This window comes from Patagioenas fasciata, chromosome 8 (assembly GCF_037038585.1).
Source record: "Patagioenas fasciata isolate bPatFas1 chromosome 8, bPatFas1.hap1, whole genome shotgun sequence".
NCBI classification, from domain to species: Eukaryota; Metazoa; Chordata; class Aves; order Columbiformes; family Columbidae; genus Patagioenas; species Patagioenas fasciata.
Genome location: NC_092527.1, coordinates 10,052,424 through 10,079,571, shown reverse-complemented (window position 1 = coordinate 10,079,571; position 27,148 = coordinate 10,052,424). Strand labels below are relative to the sequence as shown.

The window sequence follows — 27,148 nt, the reverse complement described above, 5'->3', positions numbered from 1 at the left end:
GGAGAGAAAGAAAAACTATTCTTAGCAAAGGTCTGGGCTGGAACTGGAACATAATCCTCTCACGTGTATTTTCCTACTCAGATGCACTTGGAAAGCCAGGATTGACAGCGTGTAAAATGTGGAGTGTTAGGAGCGGTCCCTTTCTCCACTCAAATCTATTACCGGAATTTAAGACAAATACAAACAACATGCAGAAACAACTGGGACGCAAACTGCCTATCTTTAATATTCATTTATATGAACTGGAACATGGCTTGGAGATCTAATAGCTCTTGCAAAAATGTCGAACTGAATGTTCTTTGTTATCTCTTGGTCTCAGAAAATTATGCACGTCTGAAGTTCACTTGTGTTTTGCTTAAAGGAAAAACAAAACCTTACTCCTCCACATTAGCTTATAAACTACAACAGCTCCTAAACAGACTTCTCTTTGACTGCAGCAGGAGTCCCAGGTGAGAAAAGGTCTATTTTCATCTCTTCTAGAAGCAGTTGCACAGAACTTGATACAGTTTTTTCAATCCTATTTGTCCTAGAATCCTTGTTTTGTTTTAAAATGCATATGTAAAAAATACTTCTGCATTTGTTGAGAACAAAACCAAACAAAACACCACCACGCGCACACACGCACATAAACCCAACCAAACAAGAAAACCCATGCAAAATCACAATTTCCTTTTAGAATTATAATAAAACAGGAAATAACTTGATGAGAATCATGGAAAGGTTGCCGTGGAAACAAGAAAAGGAGCAATGTAAAACATCTCTGAGGAAAGAGCTCAAGAAACTTAGGTCAAAAATCAAAAACATTTAATAATAACCAAAGAAATATTAGGGGAGGGTTTTTGTCTTCATTTTCTGTGGAGAAGTTAAAGAATAAATAAAATATATGCTGTACTAAATGCATACACTTTCTACAGATGAGTTTATGCCAAGGAAGCAAAATTGATGAGGAGAATAATTCTGTAACTGGGAAAAAATAGTGAAACAAAGTTGTGGTCACAGGGATGTGCTGGATAGAAGAAAATGGTCTGTTTTCTTACTCGCAGCATGTGCTCTGTAAAGAGATATTGATTTGCGTGGTCAGGTACACTAGCAAACGTGTGAGGACCACCTAATGGACAAAGTAAATGTGCGCTGTGGCGTTTGTAGGCTGGGGTGGCATTGTGGCTCCCAAAGATCTGATGCCGCACAGCCAAGTTAGGCATTAGCAAAACCGAAATCTGTATCAGGATTTTCATCAGGATATATCACGTGCATGTTTTTTATACCCTGGTCGATGTGCCGTAACAGGAACACCAATAACAACAGTAGAAGAAGCAAATCAGGCTGTTCATAATGCCGCTGCTCAGGCAGGGCCACCTGAGAGCTGCAGCACGGGCGCTAGTGCAGCACGATTTATGAGCTGTTATGTGCTCTGTTATTGTTTGGTGCCGTTTTGTTTTTTTTTTTTTCCAGAGCACAGGGGCCATAAATTGACTCAAAGCATCCAGAGATTATTGCTGAATCTACTGCCAAGTTTTAATTTTGGATCTTGGTCATGCTGTGTTTTCCAGCTTTTTCAAAGACTTATTGGAGGAGTTAGGGATGGAATAGAAACATCCTGAGTCCCAAACAAGTGCGTGGTGGCATAAAGGAAGGAAACCACGGTTTTTACCCACCGACCATCTTCATTATTCAATTGTATTGTTACTGTGTCTGTGGGCAGAGAAGCCTGACGTGTTATTAACATGTTTTTAAGTGCCCTGGATTGCAAAGAAAAAGGTGCAGGATAGTGGCATAGTTGATATGGTTCTTCGAAGGAGTGTTACTCTTGTTACTGCTCCCTGGGGCATGTTCCTAACAAACTGAGAATAAATGATGGCTCCAGGCAGCTTCAAATCCAGTGGGCAAAATACAAGTGAAACTGGGAGGGATTTTACTTTATTTCACAATATTTCACTTCCTATTTCACAATTAGGTTGAATTAATGTCTAGAAAGAAGTGTTAAGGGCATTCAGAGTTTTGCGGTGGACATATGTAGGCAGTTGTAAACTGTGCACAAAATCCTCTACTCGCAATCCTTTGTGCAGGGCTCTGTTGCAGCACAGATGTCATTTTGGTAATGAGATGAGACTTATTACGAGACTGAAATTAATTTCTCTGTTAAATTTATCTGTGTAGAGCAGTTATAAAATTGCTTACAGCAATCAAGATCCTGGTAGCTTGCCAGCTTTTTAACAGATAAAGCATTTTTGAAATAATTATTTTCCAATAATGTCATTGAAGTTGAGAACATCTTTGTTCCTCCTACTCTTTTAGCTTTCTTTTTAATTAAAGGGGGGGGGGGTGGTGGTGGTGCTGGTGGCACATTTCTAGAAATGTGTAATGAACAGGTTGTGAATACCAAGAGTGAATGTTGTACTTCTTTCTCCTTTCAAGTATTCCCATGAGACATTGAAACACTTCAGCAGTACAACTTAGGTACTGCTCTGTTATAGTTCTAGAGATATTTAAGGTATGACGGAACCCATATCTGTAGTGCTATTAGGTAAATCTATCCATGTGTTGTATGAAAATACTGACATGAATCTTTGTATTTAGCTGGGAAAGAACATCTATACTCTGAAGTTATGTGAAAACTAAAATTATAGAAGACTGATTAATGGACATGGTAAAATGCATTTCACACCTCTAATCAGGGTGGTTGTACCTAAATGCAAATTTCCTCTGGAAAGAGAAGGGAATGTAAGGAGCGGATTTACCTCTCCTTGGGGTCGTCCTGTGCTTTTTAAACCAACATCCTACCCTGGTTGCTGTGTGGGTTGTGTGGTCACTTTGAGCCCTGCCCGTGTGGGAGACTTGCCGTGGGCGCTGGGGAGGAGACGGGGGACTTGATTTCCTCTTGGCAGGCTTTACAAACTCCAGAAAGGGTCACACAGGTGTCCCTGCAGGTGAGACCATGACGCGGGCAGGAGAAACTGGGAGAGGAGCGGTGCTCGCAAAGGCCGGGGCGGTTCTGCGCCAGAGAAAGCTGAAGAGGGTCAGAGCTCGCTGCTGCTCTTGCCTTGGCAGAGGGAACTTGGTGCTCTGCGGGGAAAGAAGGGGTAAAAAATACTCAAACGGACTGATGAGGACATTTGAGACATTGTATGCCAGAATACAGTATGCGCTGTCCAGGCCAGCAAAAGGTGTGATCGGACTGCAAATTACTTGTTTAGAATGATGAGAGTGTAGTCACTGCAAATTAAATGTTGCTCAAATATGCAGGCTATTATTTCTCAAGTTCAGTTACTGTATTTTTTTACTTCATTTTTACTTCATTTTTTACTCTGAACAAAAGAGAATTATTGATAGGTTAAAGAAATTACGTGGGCAGCCTGTCATTTTCTAAACTTACTTTCTAAAATATATCCCCAAAGTCATGAATAAAAGGTTTTCAGGAGGGCAACAGAATTGCAGGTAATACATAGTATTGATTGACGAAACTCAGTGGGAAACAAAGCAAATGAAATGGATTTACTATCTTTGTTCTTTTTTTCTCTTATTTATTTAAGAATGCTTTAGATTATTTGCAATGCAGTAGCTTTCAGAAGCAATGACAACGTGTGGTAATTAACAAGATATTAATAGAGAGAAAAATAATTTTGAAATTTTATTTATTGATGCAAATGTATGGAAGCACTTACTCTTTGGTTTTTGCATTTTGTTGACAGAGACAGCAAGGACAGACTTCTTTACCTGATCACCCTGGAGTTCTTCTGGGTTTACTTCAAAAGACGTTTTCCAGAAGCAAGATTTCTGTATGAATCTTTCACCATGCAATTGAAAATCAACCTTACTTTTCAAATTAGAAATCTGTGAAGACGTAGATGAGCCAAAAAGATGAAATGGACCACAGAAGAAGTCAGAGGCGGCACCAGCCAACCTGATGTGGTTTTGACTATAGGTTGGTAAATTTTGTAGTATTTTCTATGTCTGGATTAAATCCAGGAGCACCCATGGGTCCCTCAGATATGTGTGTGTGCATCTTCTCCTGTCTCAGTGCTCCTTTAGCTAAGGAATCAGATGTACATTACGTCTTTCTAAAAGCACCCTTAACCCAAATCAGAAACTCCAGAGCACTGGATTAGAAACTTGAAAGTAATCTCTGATTTTTTTTGCACTCTGCTCTGCCTTTGGGATTTGGTTGTCATTTTCCCCTTGCATATCTGCCATTCCAAAGCTGGCACAGATCCCTTCTTTCCAGAGGAATTACCTGTACTGAAACAATCCTGCCAGTTCCCAATAGCTACGTGGGCAGATGACACACGTCTTTGCCACTGGCACTGTGTTGCTAGTCTCAGCAGGTATATATTATAGCAAACAGCTGTAAAGAGTAAACTGTACACTAATTCTTAAAGCATTTAGTTTATAGAGATGCTTTTTTTTTTTTTTTTCCCCAGAACATGAAGTTGTGGCCGCCTTGATATGGCAAAGGATAAGAAAGGAGGGAGGAGATACAGGCAGGAGATGAGAAGGAAGTAAGCTAACTGTTCAAGGAACAGCCACTGGCTTTACCTTCTGCAGGGCTGCTCAGCTGATGAGTGGGTTATTTCTCAGTGGAAAACTCAGCATGAAAAAGAACAGAACGGGAAAACAGAGCAGGCTCGGGTAGACCTCAGGAGATAACTGCAGTGATGATACTTACCATGTTTTCTGAGTAAATTAGGCTGCAGATTTGGCTGTTGACAAACAGATTTCCAGACATGTGAAAGATGTTTTAAGGTAAAAAGTACAGCAGAGTAGGGCTAAAATCTCATCTTGGCTCCAGTAATGTTTGTGAACTGGTGATGTACAGTTTGAGAGAAACTGCATAAGGGTCACCCTGGGGGCTTGCAAGCACCTCCAGTCCCTGTGTGTGCTCCCAGTAGCCTTGGCTTGAGAAGTCTGCAGGAGTGCTGAGGCTACCAGCTGTCCCGTTTCTGGCAGACTGCATCTCCTTGTTGACCACTGCTTTTGAACAAGCAGGAATGCAGGTGTAGGCAGTTAGGCTGCTGCCTGGCCATGAGTCTTTCTCAGCTCTAAGAATAACTTCAGAAGGGCAGACTAAGGGAAATATTTTTTGCTTAATAAGTTACAGCATCTCATCAGTTGCATACCATGCGACACGCGATTTTATAAATGGTTGGACTTTGCCTGGATAGAAATGGATTGTAACTGATAATCCATAAAAAATTAATAGTTAGTTGTAAGTTTTTAATGGAATAACAAACATTGCAGTAATGAAAAAGCTGGCATTTTAAGGACTGATAAAGCAACACATTCATCAGAAGAATGTGTTAGCAGAACAGCTGTGTATACTCTTGGCTAAGTGTAACAGACCTATCATCAGAAGATAGTAAATGTTACAATGAGGATAACCAAAACTGGGGTAACCAAACATCCAGGAAATTGAAATTGGGGGTATATGAACTTGTAAGAGATTGAAGGAAAAAAAGTATTATCTAAAAAATGTGTGAAAACTGGTACTTAGGCAGAGTTGTGTTCTTGCATGCTATTGATCTGGTCATTAGTTTGTATGATACTGTGCAAAACCGTCTCAGCACACAGTTGTGTGCTCAAAGCAAAGATCCGTGCCTGTGCTGTTTTATTGGAATTTGCTCTTTAATGTATTTAATTGGCCATTTTCCATTCAAGTTGGATAGGATTCTTAAAAACCTCAAAGTCATTTAATTTTCATGAACTCCATTTTCCTCTGTGCTACAGGAGGGGTGTGACCACTTCCCAATGACAGAAAAAATCAACGGGGAAGTCAAACAACGCATGGCCTAATCAGTGTTGGTAAGTGAATGTCATTGAGTAATTGATCTGCATCCTCCACAGGGTTTTTCATCGTGGCCTGTTACCATAATGAGTGGTCAGCAGAGCAGAACTAGTCTAGACAGAAGTTAGAGGCCTCTGGTGAAATGTAAATTCAGAAAAAAACTGAAACAGAGGGCTATTTTTATTTTATTAGGTGCGACTTTCTTTCTAAATCAGCACCAGTACTTCCTTAAGTTAAGAAATGCAGTAAACACTGGAATTATTAAGGCATTGTATAACTGTACCATGGCTAGTTATGTCTATACCCCTTTGTTATTTTTAAGGACCTACTTACTGAATTCAACAGTAAAATCCCATTAATAATTAAATGCTTAATGTTCTTTAGAGAGAAAAAATAAACACTCTATTTTCTTAGGTAATTTATGTTTATGAATTGAATGACTTGCTTAAAATCAATGTCAATAAATAATGTATAAGATTCTTTTTCAACCACCCCATAAATACTAAGCTGATTGAAGAAAACAGAACATACTTATAGATATATATCTTTAGGCAGTGATGAGATTTTTGTGTGTATGTTCCAATTTATATGAAATTGATTTCACACTTCCACTGGTGAATGAAGCCGTGTATCAGTCACTTGCAGGTGAGCACTTAAACGCAACTTTCCTCCTGCGTTAGTTGCTGCTCAAGGCCCCCATCGTAAGGGTCTGTCTGACACTCCTTTGCCACCCGTACAGTCCTGCACATCATTGCAGGATTAGGATTTCACAACTGTTACTTTGGGCAGCTCCTTCTATGAGGTGTACATCCCATCAAACCCTTATTTGTTGTGCTGAGTCTGGTCTGCACTTGTGCCCTGAAGAAGGGGCAGAAAAGGCACTACCAGGTCCCTGTTGGCCAGCAATGGCTGGGTTGGAGGCAACTTATTTCCTAAGAGTAGGACGAAGGAGAAAACTATAACACTGTTAATGGCATGGAGGTAAGCAAGGTTGTGCGGGGATCCTGGCTGGGGAACTTCATAGTCCCTGAAGTTTGTATCCTCAAGGTTATTAAGGTTAAAGCTCTCAGTTGATGAAAATCAGGACAGATCAATTACAATTTAATGATTCATAATTTTGCCCTCAGGTGACCCAAGTAGCTTTTGTTTATTCCACTAGGTGCAAAAAATGGTGGGAATCTGGTCAGGAGGCTGTTTTGTCTTCTCTATGTCACCATCCCTTGTGCTCCAAAAATCAAGTAGTAATATCTAAGAAATAAACTGAATAGAAATTGAAAAACTAGGGTTTGGTGAGCCATATATGCACAGGTCCTGCTAACATGCCTGATTCTGTTAGCTGCATGAAATACAATGAAAACTGCTCCCGATCAGCCCTGCTGAGCAGCAAGTGTAATGTGTGAAACAGGCTGTGCTGTCAAAGGGGAGAGTCACAGGTGACAGCCTTCAAAACTACGTGCAGTTCATCTCCTGGAACGTGAGAAATTTTCTCTGAGAAAATAAAACAAAAGTTCTATTTCTTAAGTGATTTATGTTTACAGTTGAAGGTGCATGGTGTTGCCAATAAAGGTAATAAGGTGAAGGGTGTGGGGGTTTTGTTGTGGATTGTTTGCTGTTGTTTTGTTTTGTTTGTGTTTCTTTTCAAGAGGGAATAAAAAGCTAGAGACAAAATGTGAATCCCTGGAGGTAGGAACCATGGTGCTCAGCACTGGGGGCCTGTTTTCAGCTGTGAAGTAGATGGTTGGTTAGGAGGGAATATCATCTCTAAACCAGGGAAGATGACTGAAGTGTTGGGTGATGCATCATGGATGAAGACCCAGTTTCTGTGTTTTGGCTGCAGTGATGCTGAAGCTTTGAGCAGGAGGTAAAGTGTTAAAATGAGATCTGAAACCAGCGATAGTACTGGGAGCTCCTAAACAATGCAATATTCAAGGAAGGCAATAAATTGTATAAGGTAATGAACAGATTTACAGACTTGGAAAATGGTGAAGAAGAAAAATGCATTTAGGTTAAAAGCAAGCAGTGAGTTTCTGGACAGGTATAAACATACATCCTGTACAAGGGAGAATGAGGCTGGGAACACTGCATGAGTGCCAGCTATAAAACTAATCTCTCTGCCTTGGAAACCTTCTGGAAGTGACATCAGGCTTAATTATGTGAATACTCTGGCTGTTTTATTAAAAAGTTTCAGCACAGTTTGTGAAACACTCATGCCAGAAATCACTTCAGATGTGAAGTGCCCCAAGCTCTCATCGATCTGTGAATTTTGAATGTGCCAGGCAGTGCTGAGCTTGTCACTCGGGCGAGCACACGGACCTTGTGCCTGCAGAGTGCATTAACCAAAAGCAGCGCTATGCAAAGAAAATGTGCTGCAAGTGCACCAAAAACTGGTGGGCCTGATAGTCTGTACTTTCCGAATATGCCTGTATTATAAAATGAAATAGGGTGGATTAACACCCCTATCAGTGCTGATGATGAATTCCCTTCCTGCACTGCTCTGATTTTTACCTTATAGTTTTATTTTCAAAGGCATCTTGGACAAAGTGGCCATGGGAAGATGGATGGCCTTGTGCCTTTATTAGTTGCTCAGAAGATAGTCTTCAAAGAAGCAACAGCATATGGTATAAAACAATAAAAGAGCAGTTCCAGAAAGGCTTGGAAATCACTGAAAGTAAATAAAGTGGGCAGAGGAGAGCCACAGAGGAATTGCAGATAGGAGTCAGTGAGTAATTCGGTCTGTAAGAAGTTGGTGTAAGGGCCAGAGGAGAGAGATTAGAGTTAGAAAAGGCAGAGATGAAGGTCTCTGTTGGGGATGGGGTTGGATCGGTGTTCTCTTTGAGCCAGAGCTGCAGCAGTGCCTGCTGGTGCCAGAGCCAAACCAGTGCGTGAGGATTCAGAGGTGGGAAACTGAGGTCACCTGGAGATAGTGTCATAAGAATCTGATATTATCTTACTGGAATAACCTTGCCGTGGCAAAGAAGTTTTGTTAGAACTAACAGTGTATTATATCTTGTTTCCAAATGCTGTACAGATGTTTTCTCCTTGAAAAGTTGCTTATCAATTGATACTTGCTCAGTTATTTCTTGGCCCAGAATATTCTCCAGTGTTACTCTTTTATTTTGCTGTTGTCTTGTCAAACAGTGGAATTACAGTTAGAATTTAGGACCTGCCTGACTCTTTCCATATGTAAAAGCAGATCCCATTTCTATTCCAATGTATGATATTACTGATTTGGATCATTTTTTACTCTAGTCTCTTTCCGGTCTTTAACTGAAAGCTCTCAAGGACAAGTGGTTTTCTTAAGTACTAATTGTAGGGTGATTCTTTATCGTTATTACTAATTACATCATTTTCAAGCATGGAATTTCTCAGCACCTCCATTCAGAGGTCAGTAGGAGGAGAGTTATAGCATGATTGCTCTCTAAAATGGAGCTCTTCGCAGTTTCTGTTTTCAAAGCATGAATAGATGCTAAACCAAAAGTTAGGGGTTTATTTTCTGGCATTGTACTTCTTTTCACTTCAGTGCATGTGACAACTATGGCCTCAAACCTTGAGGACTGTGAGCACACATCTTGTCTTAGTGTCTAAGCCTTTTATTGTATTTGTTTGGCCTCTTGCATCGTTTTGATGACCTGCATTCCCTGTCGGGGAAAAAAAACTCCACTATACACTGTTACCAAACAGATCAGAGACAGAAGATCACAGAGGAATGCCAAGCGAAATTTTTAGAGCAGAGGGCAAGCATCCCCATCCTTTACATTGCTGAAAGATCAACTTTGTTACTTTATAAAGGGTTATATTATTAGCTACCTTTTGATAACAAGGTAATTCCAATGAGATAATGTTATGCTATGAGTCCTGCTCCCAAGAGGAGAAATGGGGAGGAAGGATATTTTCACATCGGCTTTCCTCTATGTAAACCAGAGAATAAACTGTCATGGAATTTGTCTCCTATAAAAATAGGAGGCAGAATACGTATATGTGTGTTACATCATGACAGTGGCTTATTGCAGAACAGTAATTTTGTGTATGGGGTAATGCAATTCTGCAGGACTTTTTGAGTCTAGTTGACAAATCGCTGAGGGTATAAATATCTCTGTGCTTTAGGAATGCTCTAGAGGAAAGCCATTTTTCCAGGAGGAATGAGGCTTCAGCCTTTATCTCCTTGTGTATGCTTTTTACTAACATGATTTTTGTTTCCCTCTGGTCTCAGACAAACACATTTTTATGTACCCATGCAGGCAAACCATCAGGTGATTCCCACCAATCTCCTCAACCACACCGTACACTGTATTTTCCAAATGCTCCTCTGCAGTAGTGTAGTATCGCAGCAGGCTGACAGAGGGGAAGGATCAGTAAGATAATTGTCACCCCTGGCAGAACCTCCTATTTCCTTTGTTAGTAAAGCATAAGGAAAATCAGCAGCAATCATGGCTATCTCGGACTCTGATATTATGGATGGCAGAGGAGTTCTTGTGGCTATTTCAGTGACTTTGGGAGTCTGCTCGACCCAGCAGCTGCTGGCTGTGTTCTGCCTGCGCTCAGCTCTGCACTGCCCGCGCTTACGGGAGAGGTTGCAGGACCAAATGAAAACCCATGTTCTCCCCTAAGCAGAACTTAATAAAGTTGACTGAAATAAAAGAATTCCAGATGGATTGCCTCAGATTTCTTTCCTGCTCAGTTGTTCCAATTTCGCCTTATTTTCATTGCAGTCTCAGAATCGCTGTCCTTCCCCATCCCACCAGCAAAATCAGTCTAAATTGTGAATTAAGGTGGGTAAAAAAGAAAGGCTTTTAAATCTTTGTGGACACAAAAGGCCACAAGCACATTTTTCATCTTAGCAAGTTACCTTTAAAGTAAAATTATTATTATTTTTTTTTTAAATTGCTTTTGAAATCTGGGGAATCTTTACAGGGATTTGCAATTCAGCTGCAGAAAGCACCAACCACAGACTAATGGAATGTCAAAAAACATAATTAGATATTAACACAGATGATATATTATTCATCATTATAGGGTTGGAAAATTGTAACCTATAAAACTCTGAAAAAACAGGGAAGGAACAATGTTATACATGTTGGTGTTTGGAGAGCTTCAGTAAGAGTCTTGCTGTGGTTTAACTGGGACACCTTGCTGCACTCAGCTCTAAGGAGCCTCCTCAGGAGCCTCATCTCTCCATGGGAAGAAACGGGCGCCCTGGCTTCCCAGTGCCAGTGGGGTGGCTATCCACCTACCTGGATATCACTATGCTGCTAGTAATCTTAGTCGCTAAGAATATGTCTTAATATTTTGGACAGAGCACTGTCTTTTTTCATTAGAAAAGAGTGACAGATTTTGGAAAAAATCTTCATTTATACAGATACCTATGGAAAAGAAAATGCTTAACAGTATCTAATGTTTCATCATTTACAGGATTTTCATTTGGAATTTCAGATTAAGCTCTTCATCTTTCTATTTTTATGTTTGTATGTGTGAGTCAACATCGCTCATTTCAGATCAGACTGAATTCCAAGTGACCCACCTTCCTCCTCTACAGATTTACCATCTTTTCTTTTGTGCAAGCCTGACAAATGCCAAAATCTTGTATTTTCTAAAGCAAAGAGGAGTATGTTTAGTTTTGGTTGAAATTTGGTGTTGTTTCAGAGTAGGTTTTGTGTGTTCTCCTTTGTAGGCATAAACTAGGAAATAACCCACCATGGTGTAGCAACCTGCCTGTGAAATACAGGTAGATACCTTGGTTTCACACAGCTACGAAGCTGGCAATAGAAGCTCTGTGGCCCTGTATTCTATGTCTTGTATGCTGACTCGGTTTTGGATCAGTAATTAAGGAGTCACATCACTGTTGTGCACAACACCAGAGCATTACTGTAGAAACAGGAGGGAGCTACCATACAGATTTTTGGGAATCCTGGAAAACTAGAGTCACTGACTTCAGTGCATCTCTGTGAGACCCGCCAAAGAACAGGTGTTCAAAGGGCACTGTCATTTGGCCTGTGTTCCCGTGAAGCACTCCCACATCATTAGATGGGCTAATGTTGCATTTGTTGTAGGCAAGGAAAGGGATAATTAAAAATACCTTCAAATGACACTTCAGTCAACTTAAACATTTTCTCCAGAGTGTTCAGCCTGCATTTTGCCACCTCATTTTACTTTATCTAGACTGAACTTAGTTGCTCTGTGTTCTATCATAAGCAAACCTCACTTGTTTCTCAAAGGGACAATCCTGTTTGGAACCAAGAGGAATTATGAAATAAAAGGTGTGACTACCACATGCTATTAAAGTCTGATTTCTCTGAGGCAAAGAGGTTCAGTGTGAACTGCAGAGTAAGTGCCTACATCTTAAAAACCTGTAAGAAGAAAGGAAACTAAGTTCCATATCATTTGACAGGGAAACTTTGTAAGAGATTTTGTCTTATGAACACTGATCCCGAGAATAAAGTTAAAATCTCACTTAAAATAGCAGAACTGTGCAGCAGGAAGGAATATTAATGCCCATTTGAAAATTATTGGAAAGAATCCTGAAGGACATGGCAGATACGATTTTAGGAAAAAGTCTGTTAGCACACAGTGCTAGCTAAAGTATAAGATATGTGAATAGCTTAATAAAGCCACTGGCAGGGGAAAGTAAAGTGCTGCGTATACATTTGCATGAAATCTCCATGTTTGACATGCATTAAATACAGTAAATAATTGCTGACAACGATGAGAGACGAGCAGTAGTTTCACCAGTTTTTGTTCAAGAAATGGCAGGAACGGTGGTGTGTTCAGTAACGTTACCCTTTTGTTTTTCAAAGCCTCATTTCAGGGAATTCTCAAATATTGTCACTGTTTGCCTCTTCTCAAATAAGAAGCAACATGCCATAGTGTAAGTGGCACAAACCAAGGCAGGCCAATACATTTTGTGGTGTGTATCTGTCACAGAGCACAGAGTTTTAGTGTTTCGGTCATTTGTATGCCATAAGTTAAATTGTTTACATCATCTTTTGACTCAGTACTTGAGTCAGTGATTAAGTGATCATATTAATTGGCAAGAAAGAAAATCAAGTAAAAATTCCCCAAGTGAAGACACTTTTGCCTACAACAGCGGTATCAGCCCGAGGCTGCATGTCAGGACCTGCTCGTGGAGGAATTCTGCACTGATACCTGCCTTTGAAATGCTGAATGAGCTTTTAATTTTGAGACCTAAAAAGTGTACTCATTTGAAACGAAGGTAACATAGAAGATCATGCATTAAGATAGGTTTCCTTTTGTAGAATCTCCTACTACATGACATTAAAATCCCACAGGAAATAATCCTATCTGAAAATTTTAGTAAAACTCATTCCTAGACTTTAGCTAATAGGAGTTCTGTGCAATACTTTTGAATTGGAAAACCATCATGGATTATTGGTATTCAAGTAAGTGCACCACGTGTGCCATCCTTACTTTAAATTAACATCTGATAAAGTCTTGAGAAGCGGTTCTTGAATTGGACTTGCCTTGTGTAGTAATTAGGATTTGCTCTCAACTGTTCTCATAATGCTTGCGATGAAACAAATTGTTCCTCCAGGCCAGATGGTGCCTTTTGTCAGGTTAACTGAAATACCATGTCTGCTCTATAGGAACAGTTATGCAAACAATTAATTTGTCATTTATTTGACCAAGCTAAGAAAAGCAAACAAAAAATCATCTACCAAAGCTCTGCCCAGAACTTTGATAATTGTTTATGGAGCTGTTGAATTAGGTTCAAATCCTTCTGCTCTTGTTGATTTGTACCTTACTGTCAGAGTTCCCTGGCTTCAGTGGCATCATTTGTGGAGCAGAATGACATTCCCAAGTGCAGGAAGAGTGAGAGTAAAAATGCAGTTACAGGTGATGCATTGGCATTGGCCAACCTTATGGTAGCCAGTGGTGGTTTTAGCTTTTGTTTATTTGGAGACCAATATAATATCAGTGTGCCTTCCTTCTCTCTTGCTAGCAGAGAGCTCAGCAGTTCACAGCATGAGAGCCATCGACTGGAAACATTCTGAAAAGCAAAAACTAGGAGGTGAATTTGCTCTTCAAGAGTGATTTGCACAGTGCTTCCATGTGGTGGGACTTTACCAAAGTTGATCTAATCCTGCAGATGTATTATATGTCTCTGTGTGATGATGCTCCAAAAATGGCAAATGATGCATTATAATTTACTTCCCATTTCATCCTTCTGGAAACCTTAAGTACCGTGATTTATTATCAGAATTTCAAGGGAGAAGCTGGGAGGCTAATGCAGAAAAATATGATGGATGTTTGAAATTCTTCTATCTCTGCAAAGATGTAAAAAAACCCTTAGTCCCCATTCCACAAGGCAATTAGCTTGTGCATGCTTAAGTTATCACTTTAACCTTTGAAATGCTGAAGAACATTGTTCTATTCATCAAATGTCTTTCAGGGCAACTGGATATGTCTTTTGTAACTGTTCAGGAAATAGCTTAATTTTCATAATGTTGGTTTTTTATCATCATTATGGTGACATAAAACCATGAGCCAAACTTGTCTGGAGATGACTGTTCTAGCACATTTGCCTTGCGCTTATGTTCAAGCCATCTCCTTCACTTCCTGTCAGTTGCTGTGCGAATGCTGCACTCATAGTGCTGAACACAAGCCACAGAAAAAGGTGTTTCATTTTGCTGCTGCAATAGAGAACTCTCCTTGGAGTTTGAGGCAGTGAACTTTTGAGGGACTTTAGTTTCTTCATTAAACTGGAGGTTAATCATGCATCCTGGTGTCCACTCCTGAAGGGTAAGATCTTTACACACTCAATACAAAGAACAAAAGCAGCGCTTTTGGCTAACATCAGCATAACAACCCTGCCTTGTTTTAAGGGTAAAATACAACCTAGGTGTGGCATGAGAGATTGGGGGACATGTGATCTGGGCCATTGTATGAACAGTCTTTTGACTTTTTTATTAAGCTCCCTCCAAGACTGAGAAGAAAGTAGCATAAAACAATCACGTTCTGAATTTGAGGAAGCTTGAAATGATGCTTGTAGAAACCAGGGCTGTCATTCAGGGTGTTGGTATGCACTCAGGAATGACATCTTTTAACTGAAGGTCTGATATACAACCACCTGTTAGTGGAAAAAACTGCTTAACTGAAAGTAGCTTGATAACTCGCTGCACCAGAGATGCAGCTCAAGATGGTTTACTTCATGAGCCCAACTCCCTTTTTTATATCTAATGAATAATGTAAGTCGTGGTTTTTATTGCTACTTACTGTTCAATGAGTGGCAGAATGATGAGTGACCTGAATAAATATTTAAGTGTATTAGTGTCTGTGAAATTTTCCCTTTGCTATAAAATGCATTTAAGGATATGTCAGGCAATTTGGAAAGGTAAAAGCAGTGAACTGGAATTGTCCCAGATTACATGACAGAAAACATATTTGTAGTTTACTCAGCCTCTTCTTTGATGTAAAGCCTAAACAAGTTTTTGATTAATAATGACATCTTCATACATTTAAAATTGAAGCTGACTTTGTTAAATGTCAGGTAAGCTATGTAAAACAATACAGAATGTGGTAAAATAATGTGCTATTCTGTATGGTGACCTGGATGCACAAGATTAAAAAAAGCTGCAATGGGAATAGGTTTAACATGACAGACCATAGATTTATTCAGTTAATGCCAAGAGAAGGATGGGGAATGGGCACTTTTCAAAACAGGAAACTGGGAATAAAACTATCTCATCTAATTGTGGAAGTAAAGTAACAACGGCTATCTCACCCATTCAAAACCCTAACCAGGAATTTTGTTGAAGATGAGATATTTCTGACAGTGATTCAGTCCTTGCTAAGCGTAAAGGTGCATTTGTCTTAGACACAGTGAGCTTTGGTGCTGGTACTTGTTTGGCTCTGACATTTTTTGCCACAAGAAATGTTTGCCTCTGTTTTATAGATTGTGCAAGACACTTCTGATAAATGGACCTAAAGGCTGTTGCTGTGGATCTTTTATCTCCAGATGGTTGATGCATCATCTTCCAAAGTGCTCTTTCCCCATGCTCATTCTTCTTCATACAGGCAGGCAGAAAGTGAAAGGCAGCTATGCTAAACATTTTTCCTACATTGCTTTAGCTGATTACTTTTTCCAGTGCATCACATTCAGTTTGTTAAAACCTGTGATTTTCTGAATGCTACTCAAAATAGCAGAAATTCTCTGCTCTAAAGGGATTTTCTGCCTCGTGCAATTCTTAATGTTGTTTTTACTCATTGTCTTAGTGCCTGTTTTTGTATGGATTTTATGGGTTTGAGATGCACAGTGAAAGCACAGCTGCTAATTCGTTCAGGCAATTTGGCTGGAAATTGCCAGGTACTGAACACTCCCAGACGTTTTAATGGAAAGTTTCAGGTGGACTGTCTCAAGGGTGTACTTATTTTCTTTAAACTGGTTCAGTCATTTCTGATATTTTCAGAAGCTCTTGGCCTGTTACTTTGTCAAGTGTAGATTCAAAACCATATCTATCTCTTGTTAATAAATACTAAGTAAATGGCCAGATTCTAAAGTACAGTAAGACAGAAGGACAAAAAAGCTGGTGAGGGGCCTGGAGCACGAGTCTGATGAGCAGCGGTTGAGGGAATGGGGGGTTTCAGCCTGGAGAAAAGGAGGCTGAGGGGAGACCTTATTGCTTTCTATAACTACCCGGAAGGAGGTTGGAGCATGGAGGGTGCTGGTCTCTTCTCCCAAGTGACAAGTGACAGGACAAGGAGAAATGGCCTCAAGTTGCACCAGGGAAGGTTTAGATTGGATATTAGGAAAGAATTCTTCACAGAAAGGATTGTCAGGCATTGGAACAGGCTGCCCAGGGAAGTGGTGGAGTCACCATCCCTGGAGGGGTTTAAAAGACATGTAGATGAGGTTCTTAGGGACATGGTTTAGAGGTGGACTTGGGCATATTGGGTTAATGGTTGGAGTCAATGATCTTAAAGGTCTTTTCCGACCAAAATGATTCTGTGATTCTATGATTCTATTGGCAATTGATGGTATCTTTAAGAAGCAGGAAAACAAACCTGAGATTTGTTTTTGTGGTGTTGTCTCCTAGTTCATTAGGGGAGAAAAAAATTATTAGCTTGGTAGTAACCATAAGGAGGAGACCCAGAGAGCTCTCTTCTGTAGTTGTTCTCAACAGTGCTCTTTGTGCAAAATTCTGTCTGTCTAGAAAACAAACAGGCAGTGTATGAAACCCTGTCTGATCATGGTGGCCAGAAGTCCTCCTGTCACTCAGTAGTTAGGTCAGAAGGTTGAATTGTCCCACAGCAAAACTGCATTTCAGTTTCCCTTTCATGAAGGAGCACTTGTACTATGAAGTGCATGGGCCAGCCTGCTTGCCCTGGGCACCTGAGCCTGACCGCGTTGTATCGTCATGAAGGCAGGGAATAATTGAGACTCCATGTGTAGATGATCATCTCTTCTAATCAAGGCTTTAGAGAGGAAAGTACCCGCCAATATAAGAATGAAGAGCAGGTGTACAGGGTGCCTGATCTTTGAGAACATCTGCCAGTGACAGTCACTCCCTGGCACTGAGGACACGTGCAGCAGAGGGCACAGCGCTGCTGACTCCAGCGGGAACGCGGATTAGTGGTTGCAGCATCTTTTAAACATTTAGCAACCAAATAAACAGGGTTTTGCCAAAAGTTTTGCAGCTCAGGGCTTGTAGCAAAAAATAACTGTGTAACACTAAGGCTTTATAAAGCATAATGAGTTACTTCAACAATTGCAGTATTTTCTATATTTCATATCTCTTAAAAGTATATGCATGACGATATACATGCAAATATGTGCAAATTTTGGTGCTTTCTGGTTTATGAAAGAAGGCATCCAACTTTGGAGTGGGATCCCAAATACATGCCATAGATTGCACAGGGAGGGGAAAGTGCGCAAAGGGGTGCCAGAACAAGCAACGCTGCAAACAAGGTAATCTGGGGCTAAGGAATGGGCAAACTGGGCAGTGTGTTGGTCCATTTCCACATCCAGGTGTGTCTGTTTGCGCGATGTGCTCAGTTCAGACCTCTGTTTGCAAAGCAGATGAAGACGGACTTGAGCATCATAAGCACTTAGAACAGGGGCAGTTGTCTAGGCTAGCAGAGCTCCAAGAACACCCCCCGGGCAGAGGCCTCACTGCCTTGGGTGGTTTGTGTGTCTGTAGAAAATACTGCACCACAGTTAGAAACCTGTGGTCAGTTAGCCAATGTTTCATTAAACTTGTCTGTTGAATTTCTTGAGTGAAATCTTGATACCACTGAAATCAATAGCAAAACTTCCACTGACTCAGAGCAAGATTTCATCTCTCAGTTGTGGGAAGTACAGAGAAAGAGTAACTACAAAGGCCAAGGTTTTCAAAGCTACCAGAAGGATTTAAAGTGCCCTGAAAACAAGAATTGTGGGTGTTTGTTTCCCTTGGGCAACTCTTGCAGTCTGAATTCTATGTTAATGGAAAACCACAATGAAATATTAAAGACTCTGAGAGACAGGACATGTGAAATTCACTGTACATAGGTTGCTGAACTGGCCATTCAGTGAGGGCCAGATGGTGTCTGTCAGTGCACAAAGGTGCAGTTCCAGAATATGAGATTTGCAGCATGCCTGGGAGTGGTATTTACCTTGCAAAAAGAAAATTTGAGTTGCAGAATTATCAGACATAGTAAAAAAAAAAAAAAAGGAGAAATACACACAATTACCCTTGGGGTTGCTGACACTGGGTCAGGCTGCCAAAGACCTGAGATTAGTAGGAGTACAAATAAGCCATGTGAAATAATGAAGTTCTTTTTTTCACACATGAACGCTTTTTGATCTTTCCAACAGAAAAACAAGTACCATTTTCAGTTAATCAAGTGTCAGATTAGAACCATGGCACAACCTAATTAAACACTGGACATGTGAACATGCTAGTAGCAACTGCTGAAAATAGCTTTTTATTTTCATTCGTTAATTATAATCCATGTATTGGTGTCACAAGACAACACTTCTTTTGAAGCAACACAACTTTTGTTTAAGAATTTGGTGGGTGTATAGAATAGGACTGAGTTCAGCTGCGAACTCTAAGAAGTGTATCTATCTGCTTGAGAGTGTAAAGGACATTAATGCTGCCTATGTTCTTTAGGCTGATAGCACAGCATCTTAATTTCACCAGTTCACAAAAAATCACTCCCATCATAACAGAAATCAGCAAGGAACCCTGAGGGAGGAATGTGATGGTGGTGTCTGTTCCCTCATGACAAGGTTCATAAAAGTGTTCTTGTCTTATTACAACAGAGAAAAGCCAATATTTGAAGGTTTTGTAAATCACCTAAATCAGTCCTTACTCAGAGCTGCTCTCAGGGATGCAGGTATTATTTGGTAAGGCTTTTTTTTTCAGAGACATTTTTTCTCAAGGAGAGAGGGGTGGAAGATTCCCTACAGTCCCACAGGGAGTTAGTGTAGAATGTTTAGTGCTTGCTTATTAGAAACAGGTGCTATCCAAACTCTAAAAGTGAACATCATAATCAATATGGTCCACACTATGATTCTTTGTCCCAGTCCTGAGCAGTGTCTTCCAGCTTGAGTCTGAGTAGGACATCATTCTCCTGTCATCATCTGGTTGACTCATCTGTCGAGGGTATAGTATTCTGTTAGTCATTAATTTGCTGAATCACAAACTGACTTTGTGTTTCTTCCTCTTCCCTCTCCACTCCCAGTTTCAAAGTCTGAACAACACTAATAGTTTCTCTCCCAAACTTCCAAGAGAATAAAATGAAGAGATTTCTGGAACTAGGGAAATTTACTAAAACACCATTTCCATTCTGTTCTTCCATTTGTGCTGTGGTCTTTGAGTTTCATGCCCCAAGGCATGCATTCAGAAAGACTGCCTGTCCTTTATGTATTCCTCTGCAACACACAGCAGTAGCAGTAAATGTATAGTTTCACTTTCCTCAGCCAGTTCATTGAGATGAAGACGTTAAGCAATATGTGTTTCTAAATCCCACCCATGTCATCCTGTAAGAGGATACTTGTACTATTCTCTACTTTTGTTCAGAGAAAAAAAATGAGAAATAATCCTATCTGAAGTACCTAAACGACAGAAAATTGCTTTGGGTTTGGGTTTTTTTTGTGTACTTGACTTATATTTTGTACTTTTAATATATTTACTGTGTTAACAATATGGTTCTGTTCATTAAGTAATTTATGTTATCAAGGAATATAAACTGTCTTAGAGGTTATCTTGTTCCCTGACTAATGGAAGTAAATATTCCCACAGACACTAAACAACCCTAAACTAAAACATTTCTGTCAAAAGTCACCATATACAGCGAATCTATAGACCTGATCCAGTGAAATTAGGTAGGAGTTGGGCCTTTAAATACTGACGGTTCTGTATTTAGAAAATAGAAGTTAATAACAACCTAGACAGATCTTTGTTGGAAACTGGATGTTGCATTGAATGGAAATAGTTAGAATTACAAAAGCGGATAAAACTGGGAAATCTGAAGTGTTGTTGCTAACAGACCTTGTACTTCCCAACTTCTTTCATGTCTTAAATGTTGCCAACCTGGCAGAGTGTGGTAGATCAATTTTAATCTCTGGAATGGCCCACAGCATGTATCCTTTCAGTCTGTAATACAAAGACAGAATAACTACTTTCTGTGTATCTTGAAAATAGGTTTTAAAAAATGTAATTAACATGGAGGTGAGCTACTGAATGAGGACATTTTATCCCTCCAAAGAGGAAGGATTAAGGATAAGTACATAGAAGCACTGCCAATGCTTCCCTTTACTTTTGGATGCATTATTGTTTTCCTCTTTGTTTTCAGGTATCAGTAACCTAAGACCTGCAATTAAGAGGGCAAAGGAGAGAATAAGTTAATGAAAGGGGAGGATAAATTAGCATAACCAGTGTCACTGAATGGAGCCACCTGAAAACTGACAGCTGCCAGGAAACTTCCTGCTGCCAGAGGGAAACAGTCATTTTGACAGCCAGTTCCTGGCTGATGTTCTCGGGTTTGGGTAAGTGAATATTTTACTGAATTATGATTTTGAGGCTGGATCACTGAAGCTGGTGAAAGCTGTGTGCCACATGCAGGTGGGAGAACTCTACAGATGTGGCAAAAGTTAAATACTCCTGTTTAATTAAAAAAAAATACATGGTGGTTTTAAAATATAAAGGCCTGTTCCCACTTTGGCTGTTCTTAACAGTGATGTTACTAATCATTGACTTATTTTGGTAGCAAAACGATGTGATCAAGAGAAGGGGATTTCAGTCATGCAGGCTGTCCTAACAGTACTCAGAAAGAGGAGGGGGGATGTCTAGAACTTCTACTCAAAGGAGTGTGATATCAGGTCTGTACATTGGTAGTATGTAATTTATGTAGATTTTTCGTTACTTGCCGAGTTAGAGAATTTTGTCACGTGGAGAACTGCGGAATGCAGAATGGCTCGGAACATTCTCAGAAGATTCACAAGAGTAACTATTTGGTTTGACAGCAGTTGTGTTTCTCTACCAGAAAAACTCTATGCTTTTCTTGAACACATCCGACATCCTGCATGGCATTTATTTTTCTGCCAAATTAATTATGCAGCTTCCCTTTTCACCCTGCCATCACTAACACCATGTTATCCAGGGATGAGCCTCAAACTGGCCCAGCCGGGCTGGCTGCACCCGGTGAGCCGTGCCAGGCGTCAGTGTCACGGAGGCACCCCGAGGCTAGTTTGAGGGACAACAGGGTCCAAACCAACTTTTATTAAACCGGTGATAAACAGGGTTTTAGCACTCCAAAAGTGACTTAAATATAGGTTCGGGTATCAGTTGAGGAAAATTATTAAGGGACAGCAACTAATACAACAGGGGGTCCACAGTGTGCATGCACGTGGCTTCACTCAAAACAACGCCGGAACCGCCCCTGAGTCCCAGAGGAGTACACGCTTGCCTGAACACGGTGCGGGATTATTCTTAAAGAGATATAGGTACTCGTAGTGAGTACGAAAAGTGTACCCTTGCGATTGTGCGAGGGTAAATTTATGATACACTCGCAATCCTGCAAGGGTTAATTTACTTACACGTGCAAATATGCACGGAATACTACACGTGCTTATATGGAAGCACGGGAGGAAAATACACTCACGATTGTGCGAGGGTAAATTTATAATACACTCGCAATTGTGCGAGGAAATAAAGTTACACTCGTGATTGTGCGAGGAAATAATTTAAAGTACGTGTGCAAATGTGCACGGAATATAAATACACTCGCGATTGTGCGAGGAAATAATTGTATACGTGCTTGTATTAAGCACGGGAAGTTACACGTGCATATGTGCACGGAAAGGATAAATATACTCGCAATCTTGCGATAAGTTTTACTAACACCCATGGCGGCAAGGCAAGCGGGGTCTCCATCCTGGCGGGGCGGGGGGGGGGGGGGGGGGGGCCTCTCGGCGGCAGCATTTTCAGCTCGCACTCCGAGAGACTGGCGACAATGGGCCCAGTCTCGCCGAGAGAGTCCCGTTTTATACTGGCTGATCAGACCTGACTGTAGGCATTCTAGAAGCTTCTCTGCACCCCCACACCGTGTGTGGGGTGCCCCTGAAGCCTCTAAATATCCCCCACACTGGTCACAGGTGCCCAGCAACTCACTGGCGCCTTGGCAATCCCTTCTCCTAATGGCCCTGGCCAGGGTGCTCTGGGGCCAAACAAAAGAAGCTGTTAGCCTCACACAGAGAGAGAGGGGGATGTGCCTACTCCTTCCATGATGAAGGAGGGAGGGGGAGAAAGGGGGGTTTGCATTCTGCCACAGTTGGGCTGTCCCCGCGCCTTCTTCCCCAAGAACACCGATTCCTGCTCCACACCACTTCTGTTTTCTGGGGTGTGTTTTCTGGGGTGTGTGACATGCCCAATAACTTATATGGCAATTCTGCTCATGTAGAGGTGGCAGAACAGTCCTCTTTATGGCCTGGGGAAAGAACATTCCATTTGACATCAGGGCCACCGAAGCCACAGTGATGCTTCATTTGGTGTCCAGTGAGAAGTTCCTAGGCAGCCTTCCAAAGCCAAGGAAACAATGCTGCACACTAATGACCTGTATCTTCTTCAAGTTTTTGGTAATAATGTTCTTCTTGGATCCAGAAGTAGGTTGTAGGTAAAATACTCTGATCTCCACACTTGCATGGAGACCTACCTTGTGATTCTAAATGTGTAATGATAATCAGAGCTGATGTCTTTTTTCTAATGTGCTGATAAAATTCTAGGGTGATTTTATTATTTTGTTCTTATGAGGTTGGTTGTTTGCGTTTTGTTTTTCTTTTTCTTTTTGCTAGTCTGTCAGAATCTTTCTCAAGGGGAGATGCCACGTTTTTTGAGGCCAACTGTGTTCTAAAAAAGAGAAAAAAGGCTCTATTAATTGATTTAAAGATGGATTTGGAAAGAATTTGGGTCTTTATTTAGTCTCTATAAAAAACTTCTGTTGAGTGCATGTCCTTGTGATTTTCTTCAGCATCATTTACTATGGTACAACAATGTGAAAGAATATGATTTAGTTAGACCTGCACATAGCAATGTTCTGTTGACAGCTGTATTGTCTCAGCAGTGCCTCCAACACATTGTTCAAAGTGGTCCAAGGTTCAGCCTCTTTCTTAGTTTTCTCTTGGTGATGTTTATTATTGGATACTCTGCCTCTTAATGGAAATTGATATTCAAGAAGTTCCATGATGTTCTCACCAAAACTCTTTTCCTGCGCACTGAATTACAGTAATCTGAACAGAAAGACTGGCTTTATAGTTTATTATAATGTTTTAATTACAAGTGACTCTTTTAAATATTTTAGATATTTAGAACAAATTGTGCTTTGAAAATTATTTATAACCTTGCAGAACCGCTTCAGCATACAGATAGGTTGTTTTGTTTGAACATCCAGCAGAGGCATTAGATTACTTAATTATCATCAGCTTTTATTCAGCTGGGTTTTTCCTCTGAGAGGAGAAGCTGCTGTGGACAGGGACGTTTTTCTGCACAGCACAGCAGACTTCACTTCCAACACACAAGAACATTTTTATCTGACGTGTTACCTCGTATTGCAGAGACTCTAGATGTCAACAACCCACTGTGCTCCCATAGCACATGAGAATTTTTGGGAGGCCTTCCCAAATAATGAGTAGGACCCTGCAAACTGTACCGACTGGGTGGTCATCCAGGTCGTGTCTTCTGATCTGTGTTTGCCAGATGGGACCTTAAATTTGTTTATGAAATAATTACAAACTAGTAGCATACTGTCCCTGCAGGGCTTTGAATGTAAGCATATCACCATGATTATATGTATTTTTTTTAAGCCTGTGAAATGAACGTAGTTAAGGAAATCACGTTGTCTGTTTTTAGTCTCAAGATTTGCTGGAAATTGAATTGATTGGAGTCTTCTGTCTTTAAGTCCAGCAATTCTACTTTATCATTACATACTCCCATCCAGTAATTAGTTAATTAAGTTTGTCAGTCAACAGTCTTGAATTGCATCACTGAGTTCTTATTAAAAACTTTGGTTGCTCTGACAGTAATCCTTGGGAAAACACGAGTGGTTTGAAGATTCCTGGAGGCACGTTGTCTGAATGAAAAATAAAGAACTAAAATGGCCCAACATGTTCAACGTGCAATACCTGAAACACTATTAAGGAATCAAAGCCCTGTCTGCCTTCACTCTTGAGGATATTTTTGTTCTTCTAAGATGAGATGTTCCCAGATACCCATGCTGATAAAAGCTTTCTAGTGAGGCTCAAGTTTTGTATTAATTGCAGTAATGAGTGGTATTGACAAACATGAACGCAAATAATTTGAAAACCTGTATAACAGCCTTAACATTGTTTTAAAATTAACTTTTGCATTAATGCTGTTTCTAGACATTTACTTTACATATATAGAAGAAATAATTAAAATGTACATAAGGAGAAATTCTGTAAAGGAGAGACATCAGTTGCCTCAAGTATGTAGAATTAATGGAGAATTAAATGAAATCTGTGATTATTTTTAGAAATATATTTGAGATTTGGAGCAGATTTCAGAAACACTGTGTTTCTTCATAAATTATTAGCCCCCATTTTTTTTTAGGAATGAATAGTGCTAGGATTTTAATCTTCATTTTCTTTACATTTTTATCTCTTCCCCAAATATACTCTCAGTTATTATTGCTTCATCAGTCAGTGAATAGGAAATTGCCAGAATAAATAGTATGGTATTATGCTTTTAGATCAAAATAGAAAATTTCAAAAAGCATTGGAACAATTAATGAAAGAAGAATCCATCAGTGGCTGTTGAGGCACAGACGTCTCCTCTGAGCCAGGGCGCTCGGAGCTTTCGAGCTCCTGAAGCCCAGCAGAGCTTTGTGGGGCAGAGGACACACCACTGCAGGCTTGTGCCACCATCTCTTACTCTTTCCTGGGCAGTTGCTCTTGGCCACTGCTAGAGAAAAGATCCTTGACTGAACTTGGTGTTGAGATTTGATTGCGGGGTGACAATAAAACCCTGGCAGATGTATTGTTAACCCCCTCTCCCCACCCTTTCCCCTTCAACCCCTCCGTCTCCCCCCTTTCTCACTAAGGACAGGTGATTGGGAGGAAAAGAAGGACAGAGAGAAGAGAGTTGGAAAAATTAAAAATGTTTTACTAATGCTACTAATAAGAATAGAGAAAATAATACAAAATTACAAAACCAATCTTGAAAGTTCCAGCAACTGCAGAGCTGGCACCTTAAGTCCTGGACTGGACTCTGCAACCAACCGGAGTTGGATTCAGTCTCTCACTAGGCCTCAGTTCGCAGGGACTCTCCCAATGTTGGCCATAAGGAAAAGGCACGAGATCCTCGTGATATCCCACTTTTATATGAAGTATTCACGTGAATGGGATGGAATACTTAGTTGGTCAGTTTTTTGGTCACCTCTTTCATGTTGCCCCTCTCGCGAGATGTACATCCATCCTTACCAGTCCAGCGACCTTGCATACCATTGCTATGTCTACCAAAACATGTATCTGGCTTTCAGGAAAGCAGCTAATAAGAAGGCTTTAGCTGACAGGAAAATTCACTAAAAGAGAAACTTGTTTTTAACAAACCCAGGACACTTGGTTTTACTTGGTGCAGGTGGCTCCTGTATCCATTTTCATAGCAATCGGTTCATAAGATTTCTGAGATATGAGCTCTGGAGCAACACTGTTGGTCTAATTAATGTATTAGTCTTTTTTATGGACAGTACTGTGCTTCCTCCACACCTGCCTCTCCCCGCTCTGCCTTTCCACTGCCATCTGCATTATTGCTCATTGCTGAATAAGGAAGTAGGGAAGTAAATGTAAATTGACTTTATCAGTGTTATAATGACACTGTATTTACTGCTCTGGAGCATGTCAAAGCGTGCTAACAAGATCTTTTGGTTTGCAGCATTTATACACAGGGATAAGAAAATAGCATAAAACCGGCAAAATTCTGTTCAACAGAATCTTTCAGAGAGTTTTCAATTTCTCTTTTTTTTTAATTTAAGCAGAAATGAGGAGTTCCTTGATAAACTGCCTAGTGAGAGTGGACAGCATCTGCAGTGACAGCAGGGATATGAGCAGGGCAGTGTACCCGGGTGCACAGGCAGTCATAGAGCAGAAAACATTCTTTTCATTATTTCTGCTGCCTCCCTTCTCAGCTTTTTTTACTCCCTCTAGTTAATGGGAGATAGATCTGAAAGACACAAGGGAAATAAAAAGAAGGACAATGATAGAAATAACAGACAATTCTTGGTAATAATGGGGCACTGAAGATACAGCAGTGTGTTTGATTCATTGTGCTGTCTCGAAGTAAACACGGAAAGAAATTACTGCTTTGGGGTTTTTTTTCTATCTTTTTAAATTTAAAACTTAATTGAAAGCTAGTGGGCAGCAAAAAAAACCTGTTATCTGTAACATTATCCCCATATTTTAACATCCTAGGTGATGGAATCAGGAACCTGATTACATCATTCTTTGCTTGTGGTACCACTTTGGCCTTTATAAACATATTCATTTTGTAAAGAAACTGTTTCCTGTTTTTTTCAGTGATAGAAGTGTTCCCTTTTTTTTTGTTGTTTCTTTTTTAAAGACTGTAAAATGCTACAAAGTGTGGTCTCCACCTCAGCAAACCTCAAATGTCGTATTAACAGCTACTGATGTTTAGTACGTGCAGGGAATTCAGGCAGAGACCTAATTACGCACCTCATGCCAGCACTTTGGGTGGTGTAAATGACCGAACTTCACCAACTTGCTTGTGGTTTCAGTGGCAACAAGTAGGAGCGTTTGTGTCAGCAAGATCCTGGTTATGGATGTGGCGCTGAGGCAGAAAAAGGTGGAAAGGGACAAGATGACTGATAGGTTAATAGCCAACAAGTAATTTACTGTCTGGT

The 27,148-nt window shown here is 40.4% G+C and overlaps 1 long non-coding RNA gene across 1 annotated transcript in view; it reads left to right on the top strand.

The window, feature by feature from the left end:
- LOC136104331 (uncharacterized) overlaps positions 1-27,148 on the top strand; it is a 500,900-nt gene that overhangs the window by 22,147 nt on the left and 451,605 nt on the right. Inside the window, exons 2-4 of the long non-coding RNA XR_011740242.1 lie at positions 3,690-3,922; positions 5,722-5,796; positions 20,573-20,765. This is a non-coding gene — a long non-coding RNA (uncharacterized lncRNA). The remainder of the gene's footprint in view (positions 1-3,689; positions 3,923-5,721; positions 5,797-20,572; positions 20,766-27,148) is intronic.